A 25431-nucleotide genomic window follows, 5' to 3' on the forward strand; every position below is an offset into this window, starting at 1 on the left:
GGATTCTTGGATACAAACATATATCGTCAAGCTTGTATAACATGTGTTCTTAACATGGAACAATATATCCAGCTTCGTGTTTATAATTTTTAATTTAATTTGGGTGAGTTGTTAATTCTTTTTTAACATAATATTTTTATTAATTCTTTGGGAATTTCACATCATGCACCCTTATCACATTCATTTTCCCGTCTGTCCAGGTCCTTCCCACCCTGTGACTCCTCCAAATAAAGATTAAAATTAAATTAAATTAAGCTAAATTAATAAAACACCTCCCCCTCAAAAAAATAAAACAACTCAAGTCCAACCTGTGCTATCTATATACCGACTGGAGCGTGGTCAAACTGTCAGTGGCCTGCTGCTTAACTAGAACTGAGTCCTTCCCCTCCCATACCCCTGCAGAGCTATCAATTGTGGAGAGCTACCTTCAGCATCCTTATCACACGTTTAAGAGTTCTCTCCAGTGGTTTCCTGTTTTAGGCTATTTCTTTTGAGGTGGGGGTTTGGCAGGTGGAATGGTGGTGATTGGGGTAGAAGTAGGGATTGTCGCAGAACCTTTTATGTTGCTCTTGTCAACTATGTGTCTGCAATCACCAACGTCACTGCAGAACTAGCTGTTTTGCTCTTTACAGTTAGCTGAAACATGGACCATAGGCATCCATATGGTTTCTGACATAGACCATAAACATGGCCCTGACTGCAGAAGACCAAAAAAACCAGACAAGGCAGCCTGGACTATGGGCATCATTCATGGCCTCCAGTGGCAGCACAGGCTACTCCCATCAATATGGCCATAGCAGCAGCACAGCCCATGGATATAAACATGGTTCAGGCTGTAGCACAGATTACAGATATCCAAGTGTCCATTGTTGGTAGCACAGGACATCAACAGAGACCTTGCTGCAATAAAAATTAAACTAAAATTAATTCAATTTAATTATTTAATTTAATCTCATGACCCAGACATTGTCCTCAGTGAAGCGTGAATCCAGACACAGCCATGGCCTTAGATAGCAGCACAGGTTATTCACATTTATATGGTACATGCTGGCACCCAGACCACAGACATCAATGTGATTTCAGGCTGCAGCATAGCTCACAGACATCTGCATGGCCTTCGGTGGTAACACAGTCCACAGACGCACATCTGGCTTCAGACACAGACACACATCTGGCTTCAGTAGAATCCAGACATGGCCCTCTGAGGCAGCATGGTTTGAATATCACCATGGCACAGGTCACTCACAGCAGCCTGTTCCTCACCACTGTCATGTATCCACAGCATATACGCCACTCTGTTTTTTCCTATCTTTCCCATCTCTCACACAAGGCAGGGCAGCCTTTGCTAACTCTTTTATATTCACCTAGACTTTTATATCGTCCTAGACTTCAATCACAAGTCTAGGACAAGATGCTTTCTAGGTAACCGTGGCTCTCAACCATCACATCTTGGTGGAATGTTGCTACAGAGTCTGAAACTATGTGGGCACTCAGAGAATAGAAGATCAATGTTCAAAGGCTTGGTTCTGCAATGTCCCAAATTGCACCTGTGTTAATAAAATGGTGTTTTCAGCTCACTGTGAAATATTTCTAAGTTACCCTTGGGAACCATCATCTGAAATGTGTAGCCAAGTTCTGCAATAAATATTGACTGTTTTTATTTTTAGAATTCATGTTATTTAGAAACAAATTCATCCTATTTCTCAGAAATGTATCTGGTATAGGTCTGCTTTCTTTAATCCTTAGCTATAGAATCATTTTAAATTGGTAGTGGAGATTGAAAACGGAGCCTTAGACTGAAACACATTAGAAGTCAGGAACCCACATAAAATTTACCACATTGTTCCCTTCACTGTTAGGATGAAAAGGAAAACCAGCAGGAAGGAAGGAAGGAAACCTTTTCAGAAGACTTACAATACGCCTTCAGTTGATTCCACTGTATGTGTGGGGGCAACGCTTTTATTCTTGGTCCCTAAGAAAGAGTGTTTATTTCAGACCTGAGCACCATTCTGGGGATTGTCTTCATGTATCAGGAACACATAAGAAGCCTGTGTCTATTAAGGAAGACCAGCTAAATGTTCTACATTTGCTGTTACCTATGGGAAGAAGATAGATTATTGGTTAAGTTTGCTAATATTGCTAATACACATTGTTATTCTCCAACTTTCACTCACTGCTTCTCCACAGGGTGTTGCGTAGCCACCCAGCATTTACATCAGGTCTGGTAAACTTAACTCTGGCCCTCTTGTTAATCACGAAAAGTCTTTAAAAACTGAGCCATAGTCTTAGCCAGTGGACAGTATTTTTAGCTCACTGATTTCATTCTGTTGAATTTCTCTGAGCCATGAACATGAGCACATCTCCTTGATTCCACAGTCTTTCCTGTCTCCTAGTTTAGCACCATAGCTCCATAGCTCCCATGTGGAGAATGCATAGCTCCATGCATCCTCTTCTAGACTGTTCTTCCACTGTTGATCATGATCATCTCCTTTCCAGGGCTATTCAAGTGTTGCTAAAGACACTATTGGCTTTTGCATATCGATTTTATATCCTGCAATTTTCTCAAACTCGTTTATAATTGCATACACCTTTTGTGCAGCCTCTCTTAGGTTTCTTACATAGATGACCTCATAAAAAGACAGACTTACTGATTTACCGATCTCCTTTGTTTAGATGTCTTTGTCTTCTACCTGGATACAGATAACTTTTTTGCTTGCCTGAGGCAGTACGTTCTCAGCTGAGTGGCAGGCCTGTCCTCTAAAGACCTTTAGAGCCCCAGGTCTTTGTTTTCTGATCGTTTGCCCCAGATGCCCCAGTTCTTATTTAAAAATATTTTAGAACTTATTTTCTGTGTGAATTGGGTGAGAGGGAGTGTGTGTATGTGCATGCCCCAGGGAGCATGTGGAAGTCAGAGGACAGATTGGGGGAGTCAGTTCTCTCCATCACCAAGTGGACTGATTCTTTAATAACCAAACTCAGATCACCAGGCTTGGTGGACAAGCCTGTACCAGCTGAGCACTTGTTGGATTTTTTTCCCCAAGGAGGAAGTTATTATTACTTTATCTTGTCTAGAGTTGTAAGTCTGCTCAGTGTGTTTAAAATATTATTCTGAAGGATATCTTATAAGCTCCACAGAACTTGATGGACCAAGAGGGGATAAATAGGGGAGCCCTGTGACCCATGGCTGCTGAAAGGGAGTGTCACTGGGAGTCTTCAGGGCAGAGGGAGGCTGGGAAGTTATTCTTCCCTTTGTACTTGGTCTCCTGATCCTCTAGGTATAGATATCAGGCTCCAATGTCCTCGTTGCTATAATAAAGTACCTGACAAGGACTAACTCGTGGGGGAAAGGTTGATCTTGGCTCATAGTTTGAGGATACAATAAACCATGGTGGAAAGACATAGAACCAGGGGAGTGAGGCAGTGGGCCGCACAGTGTCCACAGTCATAACTAAGGAATGCTGAAGCTCAGCTCACTTTCTCAGCCTTTCCCTTTATTAAGGCTCTAAGGCCCTAGACAAGTAAAGAGCTGCCTGCACTTAGAGTAGGTGTTTCCTCCTCAGGAAATAACCTCACATAGACATCCTGAAGTGTGTCTCCTAGGCCATTCTAAATCCAGTCGAGTTGATGTTGAAAATTGTCCTAGTTAGCTTCTCTTGTCTTCCTAAGATAGTCTACAATCTTCTGACAGAAAAACCTTAGCAGGGAAATTGCCTAAATCAGGCTGGTTTGTGGATAGATCCTGGAGGGACTGTCTTGATTGTTTTAATTGATATGGGAGGGCCTGTCCTGCTGTGGGCAGCTCCATTTTCTGGACAGGTGGTCCTGAGCTGTATGAGAAACTTAACTGAGTAGGAACCTGAAAGAGTGTGAGCCAGAGAGCACAGAAAGCAGACCAACAAGCAGCATCCTTCCATGGTTTCTGTTTCCCAGTCCCTGCTTTGAGTTCTCACCCTGGCTTCCCTCAAGAATGGACTGTGACCTGTAACTGTAAGATAAATTAGGCCTTTCCTCACTGAATTATTTTTGGCCAGAGTGTTCTATCACAGCAACAGAGTGAAACTAGAACAAGGCTGAGCTCTGGCAGAGAGAGGTAGATAGAAACAGATGTGTGCAGGGGAGAGGGGCTGACTGAAATGACAGACTAGACATCTTCCTAGAAAGGACTGCACCACTGGGAAATGACTGCTTACCGCCATTTTAAAGAACATCAAACGTAAGTAACTCTATAATGGAAAAAAAATCATTCCCCTCCAGAGGGGTATCTTTTATGCTCACATGTGTGTTCGTGTGTGTGCATGTAATCTGAAGGCGAGAGGTTAGCTTCAATTGTCATTCTCAGGAGCACCATCCAGCATCTCTGACATGAGTCTCTTGTTGACCTGAAACTTACCAATTCAGCTCGGCTGCTAGGTCATGGAGCCCGGGAAATCTCCCTGTTGCCACCTTCTCCGGGCTGGGACTACACACAATCATCACAGCTATGCCTGGCATTTACAGGCACTGTGTGCATTCAGCTCAGACCCTTCTGTTGCAAGGCAAGCAGGTTCCTGATGGAGCCACCTGCTCAAACTCTAACAGAATCTACTGATGTTACTACTGGCAGTCCCTACTACAGAGTCACTCTGTGTGGCCATTTCTTTCGTCTAATAAAAGTCACACTGACATAAAACAAAATTCCCAAGACTTTAATCTTAAAGACTTATAATATCCATAATATCCATGCTGTAGTCATGTAACCCTAATTCTACCTTAGAATTCATTATAATAAAAAGAATAAATTATAGTGTTTGTTCCTTTCCAAGTTTCTAAAATTACATTTTTAAACCCCAGTTATAATATATATGCACCATTTTATAAGAGTACCGAAAAGAGCAGCTGTCTGTGAAATTCTTTGATACCTCATATAGCTCCTGAACTCAGTGGGATTAAAAAACTAAACGATACTATTATTAATATGAGTCTTTTGGAATTAGTCAAAGCTTGGCTCAAGTTGAAACTCTTAGTACAATAAATTCTTGCTTTCAGTATTATGCATTTCTCTAGTCTGTGGTTTGGAACTTGTGTCAAGATAAGAAAACACAAGAAATAACTTATTCATATAAAATAATGTTCAACCATTTATGTAGAGATTAGATCTATTTTATTTAGACTCCATGAGAATTCAGATGAGTATATTTGTATTACTACATGACAAAGGCTTTGATATGACTCAGTTGGTGGAGCACTTGCCTAGAATGCCAGAGGCCCAGGGTTCCATCCCTCGTTCTGCATAAACTTAGCATGGTAGTGCATGAATGTGATCCCAGCACTGGTGAGGCGGACATAGGAGGATCAGAAGTTCAAAGTCACTCTTGACTACATAATGAGCTTTAGGCTATATGGGCTATATGAAAAATCTATCTCACAGCAAAACCAAACAAAAACCAAAAAGGAGGCAAAATGTTATCTGAACATGATGCTATCTTTCAGCCTTTGAGTTATACCTGCCATAGCTGTCACATGTAGTCTATCCTGATCATGTGTTGTACAAGCATCTTGAAGACTGCTTTGTTTTTTCAGAGATGTAGAAAACTGGATCCATGAGGAAGGCTAGAGTAGATGCTAGTTAACATCCCTTGCCATGAAGTACAGCTGACTTTATCAAGCCAGGATCCCCTCGAAGTCACAGTGAGTGCCTGCTATGGCGGTTGTAAGGGCTGGGTGAGAAGGGAAGCCAGCTTGCAGCTTTAGTTCAAGAATAGATTAGCTTTAAAGGTTAATCATGAAACGGTAACTTTTCTTAGAGGATGCCTTTTGGTCAATAAGCTGTTGTCTATCATGCAGATTAATAATTAGTCTGAAAATAAATCAGGTTTACCCAAGGAGAGAAGCAGCTTCATCTCCTTCGTCTGGTTGTTGTTGTTGTGTTTTTGTTTGTTTCATTTTGGTTTCAGTTTTGAATCATCCATAGACTCTGAGAGTGGACCCTGGAAATTTTATCCAGATGCTGACTCTGGGGTTTCATGGGTTAAAACCTTTTAACCAGGCATAGAATGGATATGCTATCCACAGTGCATCATATGTGAAATTCACAACGTCTTTCATGCTGCCATCATGAGTAGACAGTATAAGAAAAATGATACAGTCCTTCTCACAGCTGGGAAGGTATCTCTAGCAGTTCTTTTACATAGGGGTAGGAAAAAAATCTTAGGTTAGTAACTTCCAGAGTAAAGGGTCATATCTTGTGGTTTTATTGCTGTGAAGAGACACCATGACCACATAATATTTAAAGGAAAACATTTAACTGGGTCTGGTTTATGGTTCAAAGGTTTAGTTCATTGTCATCATGGTGGGAAGCATGGTGGCACACAGGCAGACCTGATGCTGGGGAGGAATCTGAGAGTTCTACATATGGATCTGCAGGCAGCAAGAAGAGTGTGTGAGCCAAACTGAGCCCAGTTTGAGCATCTGAGACCTGAGTGCCTGTCTCCAGTGACACACTTCCTCTACTAAGGCAATACTTACTCCAACATGGCCACATTTCCTAATAGTGCCACTCCCTGTGAGCCTATGAGGGTCTTTTTCTTTCAAACCGCCACAGATTAACATCATTGAGAAGTTTGGGTTTGGCCCTGAGGAAAAATAGGAGAATATAAAATAGCTAATAGAACATGAGACTATATGGTAGATAATATAATAGTTAAATAGACATAGAAGAGACTGTAAAAACTGTATCAGGATATAAGTGCTGGATTGCCATTTAAAAAGCACAACATGGACTGGGGAGGTGGCTTAGTCAGTGGGTGTGCTTGCCTTGCAAGCATGAAGACCTAAATTCGTTCCTCACACCTATGTGAGACCTAGGTGTGGTGGTATGCACACATAATCCCAGTGCTGTAGAGGTGGAGATGGGAAGCTTCTTCAGGCTGCTGCTCAGTCTGTCCAAATTGGTGAGTGGTGACCTCGAGTTTTAGTGAGACTCTGCCTCAAAAAATGAGGTAGCAATTGACAAAGGAATACACTGGACATTAACAACTGGCTCCACATAGGGTATGTTTGTAAAAGAGTGTGTGTGTATATGTGTGTGTGTGTGTGTGTGCATGTGCTCATGTCCAGAGAGCATGCCAACCAAACAGATGAGAGAACATTATGTAACTTATTTTTATCTCATTATAAAATACTGTTACACCTTTTCAGGATTATAGGATAATAGATAGATCAAAAAACAGAAAAGAGGTTGTGGAAAAGGTACAAGATTATTGCTACTCTTTAGTTCTTAAAATAGAATTGTAAAGCACTTGGACTGAAGTTTATTCTCATTTTATAGATGAGGAAATCAAAGCTGCAGGAAGTGCCTATAGTAAACTGCCTCAATTCTCACTGTTGCTCAGTAACAGCTTGACTGAGAAGTTTGGTATTGTTAGGGTTAAGAGTATGTGGCATAACTGAGCTATAAATTTATATTTGCTCTTCTTTCCCCCTTTGTGCTCATTTTTCCTTCAAAAGCTCTATGCTCAGGCTGTACTTAGGAAGTTAGAAGCAGTCAGAAGGAAGAAGACTGGTAAAAAAATGATGGCATCTGGCCTGGCCTTCAAGTCATGGAGACCTTTCCCGGTTTGTTTGCAGCCTCCAGGGAGCCAGCACATGAGTGAGTTTAGTGTGCTTGGAGAGGCTGATGTCAGATACTGGGGCTTTCTGCACCCCAGAGATCTGTGCCAAGGCTGGCAGGAATAAGTGGAGCTGTGTGACCTCGTAGCTCAAATGACAATGTGGTGTGGAGGGCTTGCTGTGAAGACAAGAGGATTGCGTCTGAGGGCTATGTTCTGGGTAACTTCCCCAAGGGTGTTTGTACAACTCGGTAAGGTCCAGGAAGACTAAGGGCCAATACTCAAATAATTGGGATGAAATGAAATACTGTGACATTTTTCATAAATCCTTGTTTGTAGAGTAAAAGTCACACCAAAGTTAGAGAACTTTTGTGTTTGTTTGAGTCACAGAAGGGGAAAGCTACGCTGAAGTGATGTTAGGAGTGTGAACCCAAGGCCTTCCTTCCTTCATGGTGGCAGACTGGCTCAGAGAAGAACGGCCTTTTGACCTCTTAATATTACTATCAACTCAACATGATTTTAGGTTATCTCGGGGACATGCCAGCCACTCAATAGCTTAGCTGTTCAGAGTGCTAATGAGCCCAAGGTCAGGGTTCTCATTTCCATATAGACAAATACACTTAGTGAGAAAGAGACCTTCAGCTCCAGGCCTACAGAGAGAATCTAACCCACATACACTCAGTCAGTGGAGCCAGGTGAGAGGCTGGGAACAAATCAGCACAAAGCCTGAGTTCGGGGCAAAACCACCGTGGTCACACTTGATATCCCAAGTACAGAGTGCTTACGGAAAAGCAGATGCCAGGCACAGCAGCCAATCACAGGCCAGAAGTAGCTCAGGCTATAACACTGGGCAGACAGTCTGACAGGCTAAGGCATCTATCTTTCATTGGTCAAGTGTCACATCTGTAGTGAAGACATCAGCTACAATTACCATATGATATATTAAACTAGTACAGTGGTTTATTTGGCTTGGTTTAAAGTACCCAGAATCAGATCCCAGGGGCTGGACATGTCCAACGAGTGCTTTGCCACTGAGCCAAAACATCCAGTTCTCTGATAATATAGTTTTTTAAGAAGCATGTTCAAAAAAATCTGAAAAAGTGGGGCAGGAGAGATGACTACTGGTTACAAAGCTAGTGCTGTCTTGCCGAGAAGCAAAGTTCAGTTTTTAGCAGCTGGGGTTGGATTCCCAGGACCTACGTTAAAGCTGTGTGTGGTAGTATGCATTTGTAATCCTAGGGCTGGGGTGGGAAGAGGCAGAATTGGAGAGCTCACTGGTTATCCAGTCTAGTCAAGTGGTAAGCTACAGGCTCAATGAGAAAACCTGTCTCGACAAAGGTAGAGAGCAATAGAAGAAGACACCCAATGTCTTAAACATAGGTGTCTTAAACACACACACACACACACACACACACACACCCAATACACGTTGCACACAAACACATAATCACACACAAACACACACTATAATCATACATACACACACATAAACGTACACATACTACACTCATACACACACACACACACGAGCAGGAGGATTGTGGAGGGTGATCTGAATCAAATAAACTGATCTGGTGGAAGGATGGAAGCTGTATTATTAAAGCATGAAGACAGCACGTATCTTCTTGCATGGTCATATTGTTCTAGGGACAGTTTTTCTGCTGGATTGTGTTTCTGTGATAAACTCCTTTACTTTCTGGGCCAAGCAGAGACTGTACCCTGGGAATATTGTATGTCCATCACTCAGCCTATACCAAACAATCAGAAGGAAGTGACTTGTTCTTCCTCGATTTGTCAAAGAAAGTAATATGGGGACCAGTTTACTCAGGATGAGTCTTGAACAGATGACAATTACCTCAAACAAGGAGCGCGTTAGTCTGTGGAGTGTTTGGGGCACTAATAATTTTTTTCTTGAAAAATTCTCCCTTCTGATATTACTGAATACTGTCACAATTTTGAATTCCTTGAAGCAATTTATTTTTAATTAACGTTTAAAAACCCTTGCTTCAGGCATATGTACACAGCAAAATGGTCCCGAGCCAAGACTTTTTCCCATAAAAGATTATGTTCTTGACATTTCTTCAAACAATTATTTCATCAAATGCTTGAAACACAAAAAGAGACAATGACAAAAACACAACAGTCGCCTAACACTTCAACCAAGGCTTTTTATCTTGAATAGAACAAATAAAGGAGATTATTATTGTTATGATTTTTAGTCCTCCCAGGTAGAATAACCCATTTTTCAAATAATAAAGAAATTAAATGGCTTTCTCTTCATGACTGATAATCAGGCCCAACCAATTTCATATCTTGTAGAAGAATATGAACTCCCCTGCTCTGAGGAGACTATAATGAACAAAAGTAGACTCTGGTTATTGAACATTTATTGTATAAGTAGAAAATTTAGATGAGGATTTGAGAAGACTCTTTTGAGGCTGTCTTCATCCTACAGACACTGAACAGAATGCTTAAGTATCTGCTTTGATTGACTGCTAGAGGTCATCTTTTGTTAGGTGTGACACACAGTATTGTTTTAGGCATTATAAATTCTCTGGTATAAATTTCAGTGACTTTCAAACACAGGCCAGTTCTCCTCAGCAAAGTACCACACGAAGGAGCCAAGGGGAAACAACATGGCTTCTGTTAAATTCTGCAGAGGATGGGCCCATCCAGTCTCCTCTTCTGTGCTTCGCTTTAGCAGATTCCAATAAAAAGAAAATCTTGATCTTTTTGTAGCTGTGATGTGGAAGGCTAATACTTGTGACTTAGAGTAAAACTCTCTTCCATGTGGTTAACAAGATTGTAAACATTTTTAAAAGTACTAATTAAGTTTTCCGTAGCAATGCTAAGATGATTTGATCACTGAAAAAACATACTCATGAAATCTGCACTCAGCTTTCAATTGCCATATGTCTCAAAGGAGAGAAATTGTGGATTATCTAGAGCCCATGTGATAATCAGAGCTATTTTCCCACAGTGAACCATGCCTCATGCTTTGTGAATGTGCCTGTTAAAAAATACTTTACATCTGATCTTAGGATACATTGTAAAGTTGTGTGTGTGTAGGTTGCAAGGTATATGTAATGTATAAGACCAATGTGTGCACATGTGTGTGTGTGTGTGTGTGTGTGTGCAGGTCCTTGTGCCTGTGAAAATATGGAGGACAAAAGTTGCTGCTCTATCATTCTGCAGTTATTGTTTTGAGACAAGTTCTCTCAAGGAGCCTGGAGCTCCACTGGTTGCCAGCAAGCCCTAGAGAGCCTCCTGCCTCTGCTTCCCACACTGTCAGTGTTATAGGTATGTCTGGCCAAGCTGAGCTTTTTAATATGGTGTTGGAGACTTGAACTTGGATCCTCATCCTTCCACAGTATGCACTCTTACCTGCTGACCCATCTTCCCCATGTATAATTTGAGTAACAACAACAAACATGTGAATATTTGCTTTTATAACTATGTCATTTAAAAAATGAACTCTTCAATTAATTAAATTTCTTTTTATAGATGCTGATATAAATGCAGGGGAAAATAAATAAAACTATGTGTCAATGAGAAGTGGTCCAAGAAGGCTTTCTTCCTTGTCTACAATCGGCAAAATGAAGTCGATGTGAGTTTGTGTTTGTTACAGTGGTTTAGAAATGAAATCGTTCTTCTAAATCAATCGTATGCTCCAGATCATTGGTCAGGTAGCAATCATGACAACATTGTAACAAATACCCTCTTCCGGAAGCCTAATGACAATGGTATTTACAATCACAGACAGACACAGACACAGGCATAAACACACAGAGAGAGGCACATACACAAAGACACAGACACAGAGAGGGAGAGAGGAAGAGGGGGAGAGGAGAGAGAGAGAGAGAGAGAGAGAGAGAGAGAGAGAGAGAGAGAGAGAGAGAGAGAGAGAGAGAGAGTTTACTGACCCCATCTTTCATATCTTGTCTACTGAGTTAGACCTTACCTTCTTTTCCTACATCCTGATATTTATCTGGACAAGATGGCCCCTCTCAGGTTCTATCTGTGAGACTGGTATGTCCTATTGTAATTGCAAACTCAATTGCACTCTCTCTAGGAGGTTCTAAATTCCTGAGATTATGGGCATCTTTTTTTATCTCCTCATTCTCAGATTCTAGCTAGATGCTTGGCTTGTGATTATCATTCACTAAAAAGTTGGTAATCTCATCGGAGTAGACCATTATTAATACCAGACAACGAAGGAGGCGGCAGGCCTAGCCACAGACATAGTCCCACCCTAGGCTTGCCCCCACTTTGCTGTCCCACCCTCTCATGTTTAGCATGTCCTGGCTAATGAGTTTTTCCATGTGTGAACCAAGAACCAGAACAGGAGGCAAAATGACAGGCGGTCACAGGCCACCACACACATGTGGCATTTTAAAGAGTCATTTTGAAGGAGAAGTGACATTTTGATTCAGCCTTAAAAAAAAAAAAAAAAAAAAAAAAAAAAAAGCTCTTAAACTTTCAGCATCAACACAAACCAATGACTGAGCTTACCAGTCACACTCACAGGCAGCTGAGCACAATGGGCCCTTCAGTGACCTCTAGACACCGACACAGATACAAAATTGCAGGGCAGACCAGGGCAGGTTTTTCCACCTTTGGAACAATGTTATAATACAATGTTATAATAATGATGGTCCATTCCAAAAGGCGGGGCAGAAAGAATGAATCTGCCCAGCATTGGTCCTAAGCTGACTCAGAATGCTTCTCTCCCACCCTCAGACAGATCCACTTCATTTCAGTTAGTTTTGCTTTCAAAGTTTTTCTCTGAAAAACCATAAACATGTTCCCTTGTATTGGGGCCAGTTGATAAAAGGGTATGTGTCAGAATGTGGTAACTACATTCTGTTGTGGTCACTGGGGTTTGATGGTGCTTGCTGAGCTGTGACAAAGACAGACCAGCATTTGGGGAAAACAGTGAATGTTCTAGATGGAAGTCTAGTAAGAATTCCTCAGGCAAGGAAGGAACTTGGGCATGGAGATTCTGGAGGTATCCAGGAAAACATGAGCTTGTGTCTGGAACATTCACTTTTAGATATCAAGTCCTCCTCAATTTGGGGCACAGGGGGCCTACAGCTTTCTGTCCTTTCTTCCTCAGCACTTAGCACAGGTTGTAATTAGACATTAACTGTGGATTGCTTGTCCAGCTCTCATTAGACAAAGACCATGTGTTTTCTTACTTCATTTGGTTCTGCACAAAGTTTGGGATGTAATGAACATGCGTTTCTTGTTTTTAACAAGTAAATAAGTCATTTTGAAAAAAGCTACTCACACGTTTATCCACACAAGTGGATGACTCATTGAAGAAATGAGTTACTCTGAGCCCACTGCAGGGATTGGGCTGGCAGGGCCTGATTGTTGGAGAGGAAGGCAATAGCAGGATTATCAAGTAAAGGCCGGTTGGGAAAGAACAGTAAGCCTCAATTCTAGACACTCAAATATTTGGGCAAAAGCATTTCATAACTTCTGGTACCTGAAGTAATACGTCCCAGGGTTATGAATTAGGACTGAGTAGACCTGTTCAAGAAACTGAATGGTATGGATGGGTCATGGGTACATGATTTCCATGGGTAATGCAAGACTGACCCAATGTGTTTTGATATGTCTAGTTCATTCCATTCTTTTTGTTGCTCTGAAGGCAATTGGAGCTGTTTTGTTGTTGTTTATTGTTTTGTTTGTTTGTTTGGAATTAGTGTCTAAACATTTTTCCTAATACCTTGCCTTTTATCCTCTGCTCAGAAATCCATTTAGACCTAAGGCACTGGGAGTTCGAGTGAACAAAGAGCTTTTAAAGTTCCTTTTTCTAAATTCTTTGGTCCAGCATGGCTTATGATATCTGACGTGAGAATGCCCGCAGTGAGGTCACCAGATAAAGGTACTTGTTGCCTAACAATCTGAGTCTGAATCCCAGAACCCACACAGTAGAAGAGAACTGACTCCCGCAGGCCGGCCTCCGACCTCTACTCTCGTGCACATGCACAAAGTGAGAACTTCTGACTTGGTACACTGGCTTGGAATCCCAACTGGAAAACAAAACTTCAACCTTCTTCCAGCTTTGCTTAAACCTCTTTGTTTTACGTTTTTTTTTTTTTTAAATTTTTTTGATTCTTAAAATATTTTATATATTTTAATGAAGCTATAATTATACTTAAATCTCTTGAAGGGCTCTGCCTGCACTGTGGGGAGTTGTAGAGGATGGTCTAGTGGGTTTCTTCTGCCATTTCCCTGCAGAGGAGAGAATCAGACCCTCTCCATCATGCTAGCCCTTGAGATCTGGCCCTTGAGAGTGCCTGCTGTACCATCCTGGAATGCATCATCTCTCATTCACCAACAGGTTAGTTCCAGTCACATCCCCTCTCCAATAATCCATGCCGCTTCAGGCTAACCCTGTGTGATAAAACTGTGGCAATTCTAATAATAGCCACCACAAATCCTGCCTGCCAGCCCTTCATTCTAACCTCTAAGCTACTTGAAGCAAGGACAAATGTTTTCAGGAAAATAAGAAGACACTGCATTGGTCACAGTGACACAATTGTTCCCCTTGTCAGAACTTCCAATCAAAGAGCAGGGGAGTCCCAGGGTGAATGTCTACCCTCTGGTCACTCCACACCTGGTTTCAACTTTCCTTTTATTTTTAACACAATCTGAGTCACAAAAGCAATGGGGGGTGGGGGTGGGGGAGTGGAAAAAAAGAATGGAAGCCAAAGAGGGGAGGGGAGAGAAACAATGTAACCATTGTTACAATTTTCTTAACCAGAGCAGTTTGTCTTTGTGTTTCAGAGTAAGTAGCAGGGTTCCTATAGAAAGTTGGTTAAGTGGCCGAAGCCGTAATTTACAGGATTTGAGGATGAAGAGAATGTTAAGAAAAACTACTAGGGGGCTGACCCTTTCCCCTGGAGCCTTTTGGCTCTCACCTCTGACATAGGCTAGCAAAGTGACAGTCCTTTGCACCCTGTTGTTTTGAGGTTCAGGGAGAGAATCCTGGTGAATAGTGTATGAACAGCTTGCATATCCACAAGCGAGGAATTATTATTCCTGGACACAGAAACATTTATTGTTCTTGATTACATGCACACATAATTCGAATTCTCCAGTTCCTCAGTTCCTCTTTCCAGCTGTGTGGTATGTGTCATCTAAACATTTTCACTGAAATCTTGCCTCTTCATCTTTGGCCTCAGAGTCTAGTTAGAGATCAGGCACTCAAATTAACTGTTCCCTCCCCAAGCAGCTATGAGGCTGGAATTCAAGGTTTGGTTTGTATTTTAAGCAACCCAGAACTTCTGTGTCTTGTCATGGACACAAATCTAACAGGAACTGTCAAGGGAGATGGGCTCTGGCTTAACTAATGAGATCTGTAAACAGGACTCAGGAAGCTGTGGTTTTAACTTTCTCTGTTTTGAACTGCTGTTTGCTTTGTTGTGTGAACAGTATGTGAATTAACTACATGCAAGATTTATACAATTTAATACACTTGTTCAGTATTGCTTTGACATTTTCATGCACAAAGAAAACCAAGGAGGCGCAACCTTGTGCTGTTGGGGAAGGGGCAAGTCTTCTGTCAGATCTAAGTTTGGAGTGTTTAAGTCTTCCCTAATTAAACATATGACAACAAATTCACTAGCAAAACGATGAAGGGAGAGGTCAGGTAAGACAGCAGTTTATCATGGAAAGATTCAGTGCAGAGTCCTTTATATCAAAGATTAAGCAATATCAAAATGCAGCTTCAAGGCTGAGGCAGAAGGCTCTGTCAGTAGCGTGCTTGCCTTGCAAGCCTAACGACCTGAGTTTGGTCCTCAGAACACATATAAAAGCAAGTACTGGAGAGATAAGACAGGAAAAGAATAATCATGGTGTCAAACAATGGAACACACAAACAAAGCAAACGCAACGTGGCGAGGAACTTTGTGTACAAAGGGCATGCCAGAACCCAGACGGGGCTAGAAAACACACACATGGCCAAGTGACCTCTGATTTTTATCTCTAATACAGGAGGTGACTGTGTCTCATTCCACTGGTGCAAGCTTGATTTCACAATATGACTCAGTTGGCTCATTGGCACGAAAGGGAAGGGGGAAGCTCAAAGAGCATGAGCTCTTGTTAGCAAAAAACTCTCTCACGTTAAGATCCATAGGCCAACCATTCTAGCTGATTCAGAGAGCTCAAGACATAGTGAAAGACCCTGTTTCAAAGCGGAACATGGAGAGTGACTGAGGACCATGTAATGTGAACACTACAAACATAGGCACCGCACAGCAAAGAGTAAAGTCACAGCTCTAACGCTGGAGACGTTTTAGACTAGTACTACACTAGTTAGTTATGCGTGAATATAAGTGTTCTTATGATTCCAGACTCTGTTTGCCTGGAATAGTTGCTTGTCAAAGTTTTCTCAGTCCTTACCCAAAGGCTACCAGATAACGGAGATGTGCCTACCTCATGGTCTGCTTAGCAAACAGAACGAGAAGAGAAAGAAGACAGTATGAGGTCTGAGGTGGAACATTGCAGTTGGGAAATTCCCATGCTTTTACCCTAAAAAGAAAAGTCAAACCGAACCAAAAACCAAAATGGTCTCATAAAGGAAGGCTGAAAAGAATTCTAATGGCACTGACTGTGAGTTAAGAAAAACATCTACATGGGTGGGACTTCAGTGTGTGAAGCCCAGGAGAAGCCTGCTTCCTGTCATGTGTCTGAGTCCAGTCCCAGGTGTCTGCGTCCTTAGTTACTTCAGTGGCCAGTTGCTAGGCAGAACTAGGCTGAGTTTGTTTTGCTTGTTTGCTTGTTTTGCTTGATAGGTTTTTTGTTGTTGCTTGTTTCTGGAGTTATACATGCGTATCTCACACAAAATGAAACCATCCACTCAATGTAAAAACAAAACAAAACAAAACTAAACTAAATGTCCCTTCTTCCAGAAATATCAAAATCACACAACAAAATTTAAATATTTTTTAGTTTTTTTTTTTTTCTTTTTCTAAGCAGATTTAATCTGGAAGCAGGAACCAAGAACCATTAGACAATGGCAGTCTGCCTGTAACTTGTCTCAGATAAAGTCAGGATGGGGGAGATGGGAGGGACACTGGGGGCATGGGGAACTTCTCTGTCACCTCAAGGTTTCACAATGTACACAGGAAACATTTGAGGATGGCTTTCTGTTAACCTGGTAGATTAGCTAATCTCCTGTTTCACCATAAAATACATTTTTAGCAGCGGTTTATGAACTATAAGCAAAGCCTTATAATGTGGTGGGCTCAGTCCCTCCCTTGCTACGCTTGGGAGGTTCTGTGAGTTTGGCATGTTGACTTAGGCAATCAGGAAATTGAGATGGTTCTTGGCTTCAGCCAGGCTGACGAAGACTTTTTAGTCGCTTACTGGTGCAGCCAACCTACTCTTGTCCAGCCTGCTCTTGGAAAATCTACTGCTATGTTCTTAGGGTGGATCAGATTCCTGAAAGCAAGAGGTGGATTAACTGTCCAGGGACCGCAGCCAGTTCCCACTAATATTAATGCATCCCATCTATACAAATTTCCACCTTCATATAGTAAAAATGATCTGCTCTTCAAAGTGGAGAGATCAGCAGCTTCCTTTGATCACAGGGGTTTCTGAGCACCTCCAGTGCTAGCCTGGATTGTGTAGGTCACCTTCCAGCTCTTTGTCTAAACACAACTCTTTATTCCTAAAAACCTTTGGGGAAGCCTGAGGCTATACCTTAGACTGTAGAGTGCCTGTTTCTCTAGTATGCAGAAGATCCAGGTTTGATCTCCAGCACTGCATGAATCTGGTATGGTACACATTCCTGTAATCCTGGGCCTTAGACAGTGAATGTAGGAGGATCAGAAGCTCGTGTTCATGAACTTTGGCTACATACAAAGTTCAAGGCTAGCCTGGGCTACAGTGTAGAGTGCCACAAACAAACAATCCACTAACCAAAACTCTTGGAGTTTACAATTGTTTTCATGTGTATGAAATATTTATTGCAGGTTGATTTTATGAGAAGAGATGATGCAGTCCTATGATTCAGTGTCATATGTAAAAGCTGGCAGAGTGGCCTGGGTCACTGATGCCACTATGCTACATGGTCACAGTTGATCTTCAATGTGAACACATGGCTAATTTCTGAACTAGTCCCTCTAGTTCGGTGCGTTCAAAGCTCCTCTGTAAGAAAAGAATCTAAGAGGGCATTTTCATTATATCTGTGACATTCAGCATTTTCACCTCTGAGATGTGACAAAGTCACCAGGAATACTATGGACCTGAGAGGGGTAGCTATTCACACAGCTTCCTGGGCAGGGGACACTGAGCCTGCTGCAGAACATCTGTCATATTCATCTCTCTGAATAGTCCCTGTAACTAAAGTCCAGTTCAGTTTCTATTCCAAGTCCCACATATTATCAGATTACCAGTGCCTTCCAGGTACCTGGGGTAATTATGGTTTCTCATCTTAAATCACAATGGTCTTGAAGCTCCCTTCCTAAAATGTGAACACTACAAAAGAAATAAGAGAACAGTTAGAGTGAGAGGAACATCGCTTCTGATAGGAAAATCGCAAAACAAGTAGCATTTGCAGATGGACATAAATATTGATCCATATGTCAGTAAACATTGGAGAGACAGACCCTGCTCTATGTCTAGTGCACATAGGGCTCCTATGTGCGTAGTCCTCTAGGGCTCCGAGACTCCTATAAGACTCCAATAAGCAAAATTGGAAACAGGACATGTGTCAATAATCCAGAATATGATTTTTAAAAAGAAAATTTAACTCAAAAGAAGCTTGGTTCTTAGGCTAAGACCTGAGAGAAGTTTTTTTCTCTGTTGCTGTTAGTATTGCCTGTCAACTTGACAGGATCTAGGATCACCTAGAAGGCAAACCTCTGGGCTTAATCTGAGAGGATTTCTAGATTAGATTGCCTGAGATGGAAAGACCCACCCCTTGAACTTGGATTCCCACAGGTAGAAGGACCTGACTGAATAAAAAGGAGGAAGCCAGCTGAACTCTGGCATCCACACTTCCTGAATGAGGCCTAAAAGTGAAGGACTGCCTCTTTCCCCCCCACCCCCCAACTCCCCGCAGGCCTTCCCTGCCTTAGTGCACTCAGAGCCCTTGGATCAGGAGCCAGAAAAAACTGCCCTTCGTTAAGCTGCTTTCGCTGAACATTTGATCACAGCAACAAGAAAAGTCAGTGCCACCTCCTCTCAGTAGACATTGGGTGGAGTGATAGATTCATAGAATTTTTTTTTTTTTTAAGTGCCTCAAAACAAGCTAACGCCACATGAGTGAGTAGATATTGGAGTGGTGTTCCCGAGGCAGCTTGAGAGAGAAGAGTGACACATTTTGGTACAGGGTGCACTGTCTAAAATAACTGAAGAAGGATGATTTGGGGGAATCTGCAGACAGTATTCCTTAAAGCATTCTAAAATAATAATAATAAATAAAAAAGTGTTGGGCATCAGAGAAAGAAGGAATTCAATAAAAATCCCACTAAAGGTGTTTATCCCTGAAGCTAATGCTGCTATCAATCCCAGGGTTTCAGCACTCGGTTCCATTTGAGGACGAAGATAGATGACACGTGTGTGTCCATGTGATTGCATTTGGGCCAATCAATGTAAACATGTCTCCCTGGCCAACCCCCACATGCACTTTTCTGGGCTTAGGATCCTGGGTGTCTGTAGGTCGGGTCTTCCAGGGCTCTAAGGAGGGGTGCTCCTCTGATCTCGTGACTAGGGACCCAAACAGTGAGCAAATCTTGACTCCCTTGAGGTCCAGAAGCTAGTTTGAACAGCTTGCACTGTGCTAAGTGACATCATTTGACTTTTCAAACTGTAAAGTACATCACTAGAGCAAAAGTCACCAATGGCTCCACAAGCACACCCCTCCTACACTGAAAAAGACTGCCACTGCCTCCAACAGGCTGTTAGTGTGGCAATCGTACTGCCTGGGTTATTGCCTTAACTCTGTCATCCTCTGCCTGGGCAGGCTTCCTTATCTCTCAGAGCCCCCACTTACAAACTGAGAACAAGCATTGCACCTAGCTCTAAAGTTCGAAGAAGAAGCTTGTTTACACAGAGTGCCGAGCATAGGACTTACCATGTGTAGTGGCTATTCCTGGTTGTCAACTTGACTATATTTGGAATGAACTACAATCCAGAATTGGAAGGCTCACCAGTGACCCGTATCTGGAGGCTTGGAGATAGAAGTTTCTGATCTGGATCTTGGTATGGAGATCTTGAGGCATAGTGGTTATGGATTCCAGGAGATTAAGACAGAGAGATCTCCAAATTCAAGGTCATCTGGGATTAAAGGTATGGTGGAACACACCTTTAATCTGGGCTACACCTTTTGCTGGAGACCATATAAGGACATTGGAAGAAGGGAGTCTCACTCTTGCTCCTTCGCCTGCTTGCTGTGTGGGACTGAGTAACTGCTAGATCCTTGGACTTCCATTCACAGCTACTACTGAACCATTGTTGGGAACTGGACTGCAGACTGTAAGTCATCAATAAATTCCTTTACTATATAGAGACTATCCATAAGTTCTGTGACTCTAGAGAACCCTGACTAATACAGAAGTTGGTACCAGCATAATGGGGTATTCCTGTGACAACCTGACCATGTTTTGGGGAGGACTGTGGAAGGACTTTGGAACTTTGAGGTTGAAGTTCCATTGAAGATCCATTCGTTGTTAAGAACTCTGTCAGATGTTGTGTAGGAGCTTGGAAGATAATGTTGAGAACAGTGCAGAAGATGGAGGTCTGGCTTGTGAAATTTCAGAGGGAAAATTAAAGACTCTTTCTTTTCAGGGCCATTGCTGTTTTGATTGTGAAGATTCTGTAGTTCTGGTTAGCTGGGGCTGAAGAATCAGCTGTGATTAACAAGATACCAGAACTACTAAAGCAAAAACTTTGCATTACTGGGACTATTGATGCTGGTTAGCTGGAGCTAAGAAATTAGCGGTGATTAAGAAGAGACCAGCATCATTGAGGTGACATCTTCTGGGAAGTGTTTTCTGAAAGCACAAAGAGGCTGTGTTCCAGAGATAGCCAAGGTTGTACTCCTGCTGCAGCGGGACTTGGGGTGTAAGGGTCACCCAGGTGGTACTGGTTTTGAAGGCATGAAGGGGTCACGCAGAGCATCTGAGGCTTGGCACTGTGAGAGGCCATGGAAGGTGCAGCCTCAGTTGCAATTGATGGCCCAGGACTGAAGGGGTCATGCAGTGTTTTGGAGATGCCAGTACCATGAGATGACCACCAAGAGCAGCAGCACCAGTGGAGTACAGGCATCTGGAGCCTAGAGGATGACGAGCGTGCTACAAAGAGCATGGCTGGAGTAGTGACCCAAGCCCTTGGAGGATCCCAGAAGATCGTGAGTTGGATCCCAGACATTGAACAGTTGGAGTTTAATTTTTGCTTTTGATTGTGACTGTGCCCTGATATTTTTCCCTCTTGAAGGAAGAAAATATTTTAGTGGATCCCACAGTTAAGAGACTTTTAATTGTAAAAAGACTTTGGATTTTAAAAGATATTGGACATTTTAAAAGGATTGACTTTTAGTATGTAAAGACTGTGGGACTTTTAAAGTTGTTTAGATCCTGGGGATGAATAACAAATTAAGGGTTGAGGCTTACTAGTGATATGTTGGTGTGTCAAGTTGAGAAGGGGTCAATTGTACTGGCTAGTTTTGTGTCAACTTGACAGGTGGATTTCTGAGTTCGAGGCCAGCTGAAGTTATCACAGAGAAAGGAGCTTCGGTTGAGGAAATACCTCCATGAGATCCAACTGTAAGGCATTTTCTCAATTAGTGATCAAGGGGGAAAGGCCCCTTGTGGGTGGGACCATCTCTGGGCTGGTAATCTTGGTTCTATAAGAGAGCAGGCTAAGCAAGCCAGGGGAAACAAGCCAGTAAGTAACATCCCTCCATGGTCTCTGCATCAGCTCCTGCTTCCTGACCTGCTTAAGTTCCAGTCCTGACTTCCTTGGTGATGAACAGCAGTATGGAAGTGTAAGCTGAATAAACCCTTTCCTCCCCAACTTGCTTCTTGGTCATGATGTTTGTGCAGGAATAGAAACCCTGACTAAGACACCATGTCACTCACAATTAAATGTTAGTTCACAGTTATCAAGCCTTTAAAAACAAACAGCGTGCGAAGGATGCATGCTAGGGAAGTGCTCTATGCTGAGCTACATTCTCAATGCTCTTAATTTATACAAATGTAGTCTCTTATTTCTGGCTCACCGTGGGGAAGGCCAATGGCAGGAGGACTCTGTGCACAGCTCAGAAAAACTAGGCCCTGCTTCCTTGCTCCCCACACCCACCGTTTCCTCTTTCTTCCTTAGCTCAAGCAACAACCCAGACACTGAGACCTGTTCACTCTGTGGGAAATTTTGAATGCCTTGCTCTTTACAGTTCTGAAGAAAAGGATGAAATACCAGCAACAGCCAGAATAATCTTCAGTAACATATTTAGTGTGTTCAATTCTCTGAAGTTTTTTGCTTTGTGTTCTTCCCACTCAAAAAGCCTTCGAGGCATCAACCAGAACAGTTTCATTTCTAATGTTGGAAGAATCTTACAGCATTCCCTGATAAGATATATTTATGGAAAGGCCATTTTACAAAAACAGGCACTTAAAAAAAATTGAAACAGGAAATAACTTGATTCCTGAGTGAAAGACTATGCTCTAGGTAAATAGAAGATTTTGGTGTCTTTTTTCTTTGCACCTGACTGCAGTTAGGAAAACAGTGAGAGTCTTGGCTAATAATAGTGCCACAATGTGAACACACCTGGCATTCCTCAAGAGTTTGCTGTGCTATTTGTATCTGAAAAGATTTTTATCCCAAGTTCATTTCTTCTGCTGCTATCATAAGATATGATGTAGAATTTCCTAACACACAAACTCTCTAAATCCATTTACAGTCACAGAGATTGGAAATAGATAATTAACCCACACAAGAACCTCAGAGGCTCTTGCACAGAACAGATGCCACTTACCTGGTGGTTCTGAGAAACATTTCAGGGATTCTGGCCACAGTTATTTCAGCTCAAGTTGACTGTTAAAGGACTCTGTAATGTTCTTGTTCTTTCTGTGACTCAGTTTCTGTATGTGTAAAGTGAGTTTTTTGTTTTCCAGGGTCTTTAAATCTTCAAATTTTGCCCCACACCCAGTTGGGAGTTAAGAAAAAAGTCCTGTGGTCTTTCACAATCCAAACTTAGGAAATCTGAACTGACAGTTTCTTTGGATTTAATCTCTGGGCCTATGTGGTCTCATAATGATTAATTGCACAGGACTTAATTTTGGCTGATTTTTTTTCCATTCTCTTATTTATCTGTCCATCCATCATCTATCCATCCATGATCCACCCATAAACAACCTATCCATTCATGACCCATTCTCTATCTATCTATCTATCTATCTATCGTCATCATTTATTTCCCTTATACCCACTTATTTATCCATCCATCATTCAAGCATCCATGTATCCATCCATTCATCATCTACCTACTCACCCATTTTTACATTGAAATCCCAAGCACTAGCAAAAGGTTTCCCAAGTATGTCTATGAGGAACTGACCAAGTGGCTATAACTCTAGGACCTGACTTTGAACTTCTCACTAGTTCATTGAGTCTCTTTAGGATATGACTCTTTTGCTGTTGGGCTAGTGAGATGGTTCCATAGGTAAAAACTTGCCTCAAAAGCCTGATGATTTGAGTATCATCTCAGGAACCCATGGTGGAAGAAGAAAACAGACTATTGAAAGTTGTCTTCTGACTTCCACACATGTACAATGTTATGGGTACAGTCTCTCTCATACTACACATATATACATACACACATATTTTTTATAAAAGAATCTCTCTCTTTGATTTGTTTGAGAGGTTGAACTGATAAAAGCATAGTCACCCTTTGTCACAGGGTCCCTTTCATCCATCTATTCTGTGTGATTGAGACAATAAAGAATGGGTTCAGTAAACTGTTGGTAGCTTTAAAATCGCAAGATGTTGACACCTACAAGAATGTAAATATTTAAAAGATTAGGACAGCTGGGCATGGTGATGCATGCTTTTAATCTCAGCACTTGGGAGGCAGAGGCAGGCAGATTTCTGAGTTCGAGACCAGCCTGGTCTACAAAGTGAGTTCCAGGTCAACCAGGGCTACACAGAGAAACCCTGTCTCGAAAAACCAAAAAAAAAAAAAGATTAGGACACTTTATAAAGTTGCATTAACATATTTTATTAATTCTTTGATATGTTTTATAGTATTATGTTTTATAATATTCCCTTAACTTCTCCCAACTCCTCCCGATCCATCTCCACCTCTCTACCCAACCAACTTTGTGTTCTCTCTGTGTCTTGCTCCCGATCTAACCCATCAAGTAAGTTATGTGTTTTTTTTTTTTTTTTTTTTCTTAAAAAGAAAATAAGACTTTACCCACGAAAGTGGAAGGGTGGAGTTGTTTCCTGTTTGAGTCTGGTTCAACAGTGAAAGAGCGCTGCTTGAGAGCTTGCTTCATAATGGCAGGAGGCCCAGAACAGCCTGTAAAATGGAACCTGGTCTTCGGGTGTAGGAAACCCCAAGACTTGTGGCAACTCTGTCAGCATCCCCATGATCCATTCCTGGCCAGTGTGAATCCTGCAGCATTATTCACTGAGAGTTTTCCGGAAAAGACTTTATTCTTTTTGGAGACTAGAAAGTTAACCAATAGCCTAAAGCTATGTCGTTGACGCTCCCCCAGTTAGTGTGGTGTGAATTGGGGGCATGCTTGTTGCCCCAAGCTCCCTTTAGTTTGGTGTGAGAGAAGGAAGTGGCATGCTTAGTGCCCTGAACATCCTTCAGTGTGCTGTGAGGCAAGGAAGACACATGCTTGGCATGTTGAAGAAGCAACAGCACTGCCCGGGTGCAGTTTAAAGGCTGTTCTTGTGCTCTAGGTTTTTGAGTCCTTGCTATCCTGATGTCCTGCCTGCCATCAGTGCTGACTGATTTTGGTGAGGTCTTGGCCGGCTCTTCAGTCTGGTGCTCTGCCTGGTGACCGAGTCTTTCCTGTTCGCATGCTGATCATACTTGGAAATTATGAGTCATTGAAATGCAGTCATGAACACTGGGGGTGGGGAGATTAGAAGGGAAAGTGCAGCCAGGACTTCCTGTTCCAACTCAGGGTCATTATCTAGGGGCAAGCTGGGAACTTCTATGGTGATGGGACGCCCACATTCAGCCGCCTGTGTTTACAACACAGAGAGCTGATTTAAGGAGGGCATTGGGAGCCCCGGAACAAAAAGAAACAATTCAGCCTTTTGTAGATGCCAGGGTGGACTTTCCACTTACTGTTAGCTGGTTAGCTGGTGAGACTCTTAACTATTCGCATTGGCCTACCCTCTTCCAATGCTCAGCAGCTGCAGTTGCAGTCCTATTTAAAACAACACGGCAGGATTAGAAACATTACTGATTTAACAGGAATTAGAAGACTTACATTCAGAGAGTGTAAGTAATTGACACCAACAGCACTTTTCTTGTAATTCATGCACTCTGATTGATTTCATTCCCCAGCTAGTCTTACGAGAATGACCAAAGCATAGTCAGCTATCAGATTACTGTGCAAAGGATATAAATGACTATTACCCTGCTATCTATGCTAGTGCTGGCAGTAAGTTTCTAAGTGGTTTGGCTTCAGAAGTCAGCCTAATTACACGCTAATATAAAAGACTTCAGCCTTAGAACATTTCTTTGTAAGGGACAGTTTACAACTTCACAAATTGTGAAGTCAACATAAAGAGCATTTGTTACTGACAGGTGCATCACTCATTGATGATTTGGGGATGTGCTTAAAAGAATGAGTCTCTCTCTCTC

This window comes from Mus caroli, unplaced genomic scaffold (genome assembly GCF_978045245.1).
Source record: "Mus caroli unplaced genomic scaffold, Mus_caroli_1 scaffold_3, whole genome shotgun sequence".
In the NCBI taxonomy this organism is placed as follows: Eukaryota; Metazoa; Chordata; class Mammalia; order Rodentia; family Muridae; genus Mus; species Mus caroli.